The following is an 8828-nucleotide window of genomic DNA, read 5'->3' as shown; positions in this document are numbered from 1 at the left end:
ATACACAATTCTACGTTCTTCGCTCGGTAGGGCAAATTCTTTTTTAATGTTTTTTTTTCTCTCTCTTCCACGCGTGATAGGGAGCGATAATTGAACCAAGTCCAAAAGGAAGCATGCATGGCGCGGTCATTTTTGTCGCTCCAACAACTTCTGTCGTTCCAATCTTTTATCTCTGCGCTATAGCGCCTGAAAGCGCTGCACCTCGGAATGCAAGAAATAAAAAGAAAGGAAACGGATAAATAAGAACCGGCTAGCCGGCCTTTTGCAATCGCTCCAAAATCTTTGGTTCTCTCGCAAGCCGGCTGAAGTGACCAGGCGACGTGTCGACACAGGTGTAGCGCCGAGGCAAGCAACGCGAAGTAAGTAGCCGCTCTCATCAAAGGAGGAAGAAACTGAAATAAAGATACGCAAGACATAGCCCTTTCCCCACAGCCAGGCGATCGGGTTGCACACATGCAACACGCCGAAGTGAGGCCCACATACGCGCTACCGTATAGAGCTGGCGTGCACGGTTTGCACTACTTTCCCTGGCGTTAAATGCTAGGCGCATAAAATTGTACTAAAAAGGGAGCCGTAATGTTTCGATTACATTTAACGGTTTAAACAACCCCAACGAAAAAAGGAAAACAATAATGAAGCCCAGTGATTGGTGTACGGATACTTTTGTCTCTGTAGGGATGGAATTCCAAAGATTTCAGAGAGCCGTGGCATCGGCATACAGTATTTTCCATACATAACTAAAGAAAGCAATGTACGGCGACCGTTGACGTATTCCCCTGGGCAAGAAGTATACGGTTCAGCGATAAAACTGATAATTTTAAAGAGCTAGCTTTTCTTAGCTCGTTTCTCAGTTTTCCGCCATTGGCACCTTTCGCAGCCAGAGATTAGTGTCCCTGTATAGGCTCCCGGAGGGAGCAGACTTGCGCATTGGTCCGCTTTATGTTCCAGCTCTGCAGTGAAGCCACTCCTCGCGCGCGCAGGAGGCAGATGCCGCACGGTGTTCCATTTGCTTTTTTGTCTGCTGGTCGCGAGGCACATGCGGCAATTGTTCGTTAGCGCTCAGCAAAATGACACTTGTTAATGCAGGCTACGCTCGAACGATTGGCGTAGCCGGAGGGGTGCCAACGCCCCGAAATTTTTACTTTGTACGTACATATATACACGCATATATACAAACACACGCACGAACGTACATGTAAGGAGTAGGACCCCCCTCGATCCCCCGAAATAAAATCCTGACTACGCCCGTGGCTCTTACAGCTCAAAAGTTCACGTGAAAACGCAGATTACCTTGCAACAATTAGCGGTGCAATGTTTTTCAGCGTGCATATGAAGTTTTCTCGCGGAGGCCGGAAGGCAACAAATGTTTTAAAGCGTGCTTAAATAAAACTTCACACACATACGGTGCATAATTATGTGAGCGCATTTTCGCTTCCGAAACCACTCGATTAATGCTCGTTTCCAAGAGAACTATCGTGCCCGCAATTATGTCAGTGACCATCAACCGTGACCGTCATTCATGACTAACCGTCGTTCACAGCAGCTGCACGTTTTCGATACATGTGGTGCAGACACATAGATTTAAGTGCACTTCAAATATTCACATGCGCACATTTTATGCACAGCTTATTTTTTCGATCCATACCACAAACTTGACAGCTGTTTCGTAGCAGAAAATCTGCAAGTGTAAAAACATTCAAGATGCACGAGCTTCTAGATTAAGTGTATGCCTTTCAAGGAAATGTATGAGCAATTGCTGATGGCAGCGAGGGATGACTGTTGGTTCTTGGAGCCTTAGGGGGCAGAATTCAAAGCCACTGGAAAGGCAACAAGTTACTGAGAGTAACAGCAGGTTATTCTTATTCTACTAATCGCATAAGATGGCAAACTTGCAAAGTAATTATTCACAAATTGCAGACTGTAATATGACAACACATTTTTCTTTATCTCTTCACACTGCAAAGGTTAATTTACTACAATGCAGTGCTTATTAAACGTACAAAAAGAATTTTACATTCTTGACGTCGACTAAGGCTAAGTAACAGATTACGCGCGGTAAAAGATGAAGCTATTACAATTATCTCATCAGCGGGAGCGCACGATGTTTTCGCTAACTACAAAACAATAAACACCAGCGCATCAATTTACCTTACATGAAAAATCAGAATGCCGACAAAAAATTAAAAAAAAGAAGAGTAGAGAAAAACCAGGGTGTAGCGGGCAAACTGTATCTGCTAGTATTTATTTTGTTTTGAGCACACCGTTTTAGAGCGGCATAGTCAGAACAATCGTACAAGCAACACAACGAATTGGGCGAGTTAGTAAGTTAACATTCTTGGCGTATATGTGCAGCACGACACAGACCTGTCGTTCATTCTTTCTCACGCGCCTGTGTCGCGCTGCAAATATACACCGAAAATTGCACTAGTGAACAACCTCCCATGCCAGGCGCGCGCATTTCGGAGTGTGCAGGAGTGTTACTCGAGATAAATGATGCTTTAGTATAAACAAGCCGAACTCACCTCTGTAAATAAGGTGGACGCACCTCGCATATTCTGGTGCCTTTGAGAGCCGGCCGGTCTCGTCCGTCAGAACGGCATCGCGTAAAAAGCTTTGCCACCTTCCATGCGGTTTGTGCAGTTTGGTGCGCTGCATACCATCATACTGGAATACAAGCATCAAAATTATGTGTTTCGTATCACTTCGCCAAAGGCATTAACTTAATATTGTCGAATATCGTACCTGCAACCCGGAGCCGATTGGTGCAACGCACGCTCGACGATCCGGAAACGAGTCGGCACCACGCCCATAAAGTTGCCTTCGCAGCGCCGGAGTTGAAAATTTCACGTCATTTTGCACCACGTGATAGCGCTCGGCGAATAGCGTAGCGAGCGGTGCCAGAAAAGTTATGCGAAACTCTAGGGAACACTACCAGAGATTTGCACGAAAGAAGTTGAAGAGGCATCAGAAGCTGCTTCCATTGGTGGAAACTTAATTGGTGGTGCGCGTGCTTCCACCATTGAGAGAGGAGTGTTCAGTGACGTGACAAAAAGCTCGGTTGCATGTAACACCACCTCTGCGAATCACGGGTGGCTAGACCTACCAATTTCGCCTTGCAGTACGGGCAAGTTCTGCCGCGTCGAGACCACGTCTCGCCTTTCCCTTTGTGAGTGGGTGGTGTTGTGAGCGCCGTGCCTAGAAAAGGTTATACAGCGTGAGAGCAAGTCTTTCCGCAATAGGTTTCAGCACGCGGGCGATGGCTTTAAAACTTTTTTGACAAAAGCCGCCAATCTACCCATGTTGTTGCTGAGCACTCTTCACGTCTGTTTGCCATTAGTAATCGTGTTAATGGTCTTAAGGTGTGAACTGAATGGAAAACACCATGCACTACTAAAATGAAGTCGGTCACTGTCTTGAGGCACTTTTATTTTATTTCTTTATTTACTCTTACCCACAGCGCCATTTCGGCATTAGATTGAGGAGGAGAAGGGAGAGAGTGTTACATACTGCAAAGTGAAACAAGCTAGAGCACTACCATATCCAGCTTTTCTGGACACGTACCAACTAGCGCCCCAAGCGGGCCCGGCACGAAGCTAGCGCGTTTTCAATGGAACGAGCGGGTTTTTTGCGAATAACAAAAGCTGCAGGCCGATTATTGAAAAACGCAGGTGACAAACGTGTTCTGGATGACAGTCCACACGAGCCAAATGCAGTGATCACTCTATGGCACGTAAAAATTTTGTTCCCACAGCACTTAAAGTTTTAGCAATGGAAGCCTATGGAAACGACGAAAATTTGTGCTCGATTTTTGAGGCAAGAACGATGACTGTAATAAAACTATCCCGTCTATCGTAATACGCAGTGCAGCGTATGTAGTCCGGAGACTCAGCTTTCGATTGATGCCTCTCTCGACTCTCCACATATGGCGTAAGACTGTTCCCGAAAGCGATTTTTGTAACACTGTCGTGAAAATTGCCGTGGTATCTATAAAAACATAAGCGTACTCCTTGACGAAGCCTCCGTAGCCGTGGCCGAGTGGTAGAATAGCGAGCACCTTTCGTTCCGCTTCACGGGCGGCCGTGGTTCGATTCCCCCTTCGCAGCGCTTTTTTTTTTTTTTTAAGCAGCATAGGACATAGTTTTGTAGTCTCTCACTAGATGGCAGATTCACAAAACCCAAGATTTGCTTTCGGTTTTGGTTTTTCAGCAGCGCATTTTTTGAAAGCCGCATAGGGCTTATAGTCTCCTACCAAATGGCATAAACATAAAACTCAAGAATTGCTTTCGGTTCTGGTTTTCCAGTGGTGCTCTTGAAATATTATGCTTTCTGTTTTTCCTTCATAAAACGTAGCAGTATCGTGTTCATTTGTTAAGTCATCGCTTTTATGAAGGTTTTATTCATTGGACAACATAACAAGAAGCTTGCGCATGGCTTTGTGTTATGAAAAAAAAAAAACATTCGTGCTTTGTAGCGTGGAACCTGCAAGAACAAGATGGCTATTCTTATTGCGTTCTTCTGGAAGGTCCGTTTTCTTCGACTTTCGGCTGTCCTTAATGGCACACACTCCGAGCGAATGACGTCCAGCTGTGCCACAATGTTACCCGGTGGCCAGTGCCATTCCTATGCAACATTCGTGTGGAACAAAGGGTCTGCTAGGCTGAGTCGCTGCCCGAACGTTAATTATTTCTAAATATTCATCCAAATAAGAAATGCACCAACTAGGAGATTTGCAGCGCCTGGATTAGTAGCTACCGTTAATGTGTTCCCTATAGCCAAGTGGTATCAATCCGTAGGTGTGGCCGTAAAAAAACATTTGAATAAATGTCCTTCGTTCGGTGCATTTGCTTTTAATGCGCAGCATTCTTTGTCGAGTACCCCAGCAATTTGGTAGCAAAATTGTGCAATATCGTACCTGTAACGCCAAAAGCTTGACGCATTTCCCATATAAATATATAGGTCTTCATGAAAAGGGTTGGGGTGACCAACTTGAAATTGGAAGTGGCATCAGCATAAATTTGGGCCAAGGTGAATTTAGCAGTGATATGGGAGTGGCCCTCCCTAAATTTGGGGTGAAATGGTAGTGAGCCAAGCTGAATTTGAGGCTGATATGGGGGTGGCCCAACCTAAATTTGAGGTGATATAGGGGTGGGTAAGCCTAAGTTTGGGGGAATATGGGGGTGGGCCAGCCTGGATTTGGGGATGATATGGGGGTGGGAGAACCTAAATTTGGGGGTGCGTCGACTGGAATTTTGGGGGACGATTTATGGAAATTCGTGGGTGGACCAACTTGAAAATTAGGGGTGGCCCAATTAAAAATGGGGATGGGCCAACTCCAAGTTTAAGGCTGGGCGAAAAAAAATCGGGCGTGGCCGACTTAAAATTGGGGGTTGGGCCAATTTTAATTTGAGGGTGTGCCAACTTGAAATTTGGGGGTGGGCCTATCTAATGTTTGGGGGTGGGCCAAATGAAATTTGGGGGGCCTGTTTACGAATAGTTAGGCAACACCAGTGGTGTTTCTGCATCTTTTTCATCATCGCAAAGTATGTATATTAATAATTGTTACCTAATACTCCTCAAGGTGAGCTACCACTCGAGCCTTCCCAGCCCACTGGGCTGATAATGTCACAGAAGTACTCTCATCGTGACAACTGCGACGTTCAATGCGGAGATCACATGAACAAATCGCAGACTGAGCTGACAATTTTCACACCAATGTCATTGCTAACGCTACTCGCTCGTGCTAGAGGCAACACAAGCTGACAACTATCATAATTCAACTTTCACTCGCATGCTAGTCGACACGCTCTCAGCGCACTATTTCGGCAATTATTGGATAGAGCCTTGCTGGATGTTTTACTGTCATGTTGCGTCGTTTTTCACGAAGGCCGTCTCCCGAAAAGAGAATAGATTTTTGAGATTGACGAGGCAAGCTAGTATACAACTCATACGAAGCAAATGTATAAACGGTTATAGTGATTTTTCAAAAATGAATATAAGTAAATAAGATTTCAGATGGTATTGTTTCGACCGGGTATGACAACGAGTTTTTCCCGCCTGTCACAGTGCTTTGACCGAAAACCTAATCATTTTGCTCAAACGTGTTGCCCAATACTACATGCGCTAAATGTAGAAAAGTGCGGTGCGTGGTCACAGCTTCAAAGCCAGTCTATTTTGTGTACGGTTGTTGATATTGTAGTAATGTGGAGTTTTCTTCTTTATAAGAGCACAAAAAGAAAAATATAACAGATGGTAGCTAAGCGCAAAGTAAATTGGAATATCTGAAACCAGCAATTATCTTTAATTTGTGGATTGGTCTTCTCCGCCGGTAGATCGCTGTCGCATTACTTCAAAGAATTTTGTTTGTGTGCAACTGCAGCAAAAACGAAAATACTACCATTTCATTGCCAGGACCTTTATGCCCTCCGCACACACAAGAAGGACACCAGATAATTGGCAATATCAGTTTATAAACTGACATTGTTTTGCTAATTTCAGTGTAGCGTGGTGCCTGCGGACGGAGTATTTTCTTAGTATCAGTCCAGTGTTAGCAGTGAGAAGCAGTTCGGTCTACCATTCCCATGAGGGCATACTAGACATTGTAGCGCTTTACTGTAGGACAAATTAAGTGCTAAAAACTTGGTGTGCCTTGTCCTTTCCGAAGGTCGTCCATCCATTCTGTTATGGTGACGATCAACATTGTGTCCGTCAGGCCTCCTCCTCATTTTTAGCTTCACCATCGCGAGAGTGGACAGAGAAAGGAAGCTTTCTTCACAATCAGCCCCAGCGGGATTCCACTACTCGTAACTGCTGCAATTTGCATTCAGTGACTGGGCATGCTAAGCACATCCTTAGTTTCACAATGACTAGAGTACACAGAAAAAGTAGAGCTTTGGTCGCTATCACTACCACGAAGCCATGTCAATGCAGATATAAGTACATGCAGGGGCTGAGTATGCTAACCTCTCCGATACCACCTGCTTCCACCACCTTAGATTTTCCAGGCATACCTGCTTCTTGTTTTCATCGCAGACGCTGCAGGATAAACGCGGATAACTAAAAAATCTCAGTGCTCTTCCACTCTGTGGAGAAACATGACCTGCAAAGCTGTGTGTGTGGGTCCCTTAATGGTGAACTGCACCTCCACCGTATGTCGGCCCCGCATTGCGCTGTCTTCGAGATCGGCCCACGTATGGGGAGTGCTTAACGCTTGCTTCACCTCCGCCGCGGGTCTCCCCGGCATGGCGTTACATTCGGGATCAGCCCACATATGGGGAGCGCTGAACGCATGCTTCACCACCACTGCGGGTCGGGCCGGTATTACGCTACCTTCAGGATTTGGCTCTACACGCGCACGCGATAGTGGAGAAAGTAGCCCTTAAGAGGAAGCTTTAGCTCTGGTGGTCCTATCTAAATAAATGTAAAAGGAGAATTCGTTTTTCTCGACAGCCACTGCATCAAATTTGACAAGGTTTGTTGCATTTAAAACAAGAAATTAAAATCTAGTGTCTGTTGGTTTCGAATTCTTGAATTAGGTCATCATTTGTTTATTCAAAATTGTCCAAAATTGCAAATTTTAAGAAAACGAAACCATCAAGTTTACAACTCTCTTTCGGCAAAGAAAACCGATATCAAAATTATGTACATTGCATCTAACAGCACATCTAAAGCAGACAAAATTGATATATTACGCATGAATCTTAAAAAATTTAGTAATATGGAAATACAGCTTTTCCACAACCCTTGTTCACAACGTAACGACTTCACGTAAGATATAAATCGGCATATTGGAATTGTCTAATGGATGCTGTTTACAGAACCGCGATATCAGTTCTTGATCTGGAGTTAATAATTTGTAAACTTCGTGCTTGTGTACTTGTCGCACTTTCGAATTGTTGAATATCTTTTACCAAAATTCAGGCCCTAAATAGAAATTCCGCTTCCAATAGTCACTAGAATTTACCTTTCTCTCCCGAATCCAACAAATTTCATTAAAATCGGTCCAGGGGTTATCTAAGAAAAGCGTTTCGGCGTTTTACATCTATTTGAATAGGCAGAGTCGGAGTAGGGCCCGTGTTAAAGCTTCCTCTTAAAGACTTCGCTGTAAAAAAAAAGAATAAAAGAATAAAAGAAAACAAAAACGCTGCATCCATCAATATCGCCGGCTCAGATTTCGTCATGATGGCACCGTCCCCATCGGCACGGCTCCGTGAGCAGCTACCAAGCTGCTCACTTTCGTTATCTTCTTTCCCTCGGCGGCCGCGCATTGTCTTGATGCCAGCGGCGCGCTAAATCTGCACCATCATTCCGTCATGCATCGCTTCTGCGACCAAGCAAGCTTTCGGCGGCACACGTACACTGCCGCATTGACACCAAAACTTTAAACTGCTTGCTTTCGAGAAAACAGCATGAATAAAAATGGAAGGCGACTATAAGGCCACGTGGAATATGTTCGCGGGGCCATACTATTGATGACAGCATCCCGAAAGGCTAGATGTGGTCAGGTTGACTTTACAGGTTTGGAAGGAATGACTGACGGTCTAGCTGCTTCATTATCACATAAACAGCGCTTGAAGTTGTTGGCGCAGTTCGTGTGTGGTTCCTCCTTTGTGTCCCGTCGTGAACTGCTGTTCTTTCTGTGGCTTTACAGATGTTCCTTTTCTGCGTCAGTTACGCCTTCCAAGAGTGTTTACTTGGAAAATGTTTGTTTGCATGGCTCTTACAGAAGCATGTTTAGTCGAAAGTTTTTCGATTGGCTGCATAATCTCGAGGACGGGCTCCAAACTTCTCATTTTCTTTAGCCACGTAAGAACCATTACTGAAAATTTAAT

The sequence above is a fragment of the Dermacentor albipictus genome, chromosome 3, assembly GCF_038994185.2.
Source record: "Dermacentor albipictus isolate Rhodes 1998 colony chromosome 3, USDA_Dalb.pri_finalv2, whole genome shotgun sequence".
Lineage (NCBI taxonomy): Eukaryota > Metazoa > Arthropoda > Arachnida > Ixodida > Ixodidae > Dermacentor > Dermacentor albipictus.
The sequence above is the reverse complement of the archived record's forward strand: the minus strand, read 5'-3'. Positions refer to the sequence as shown.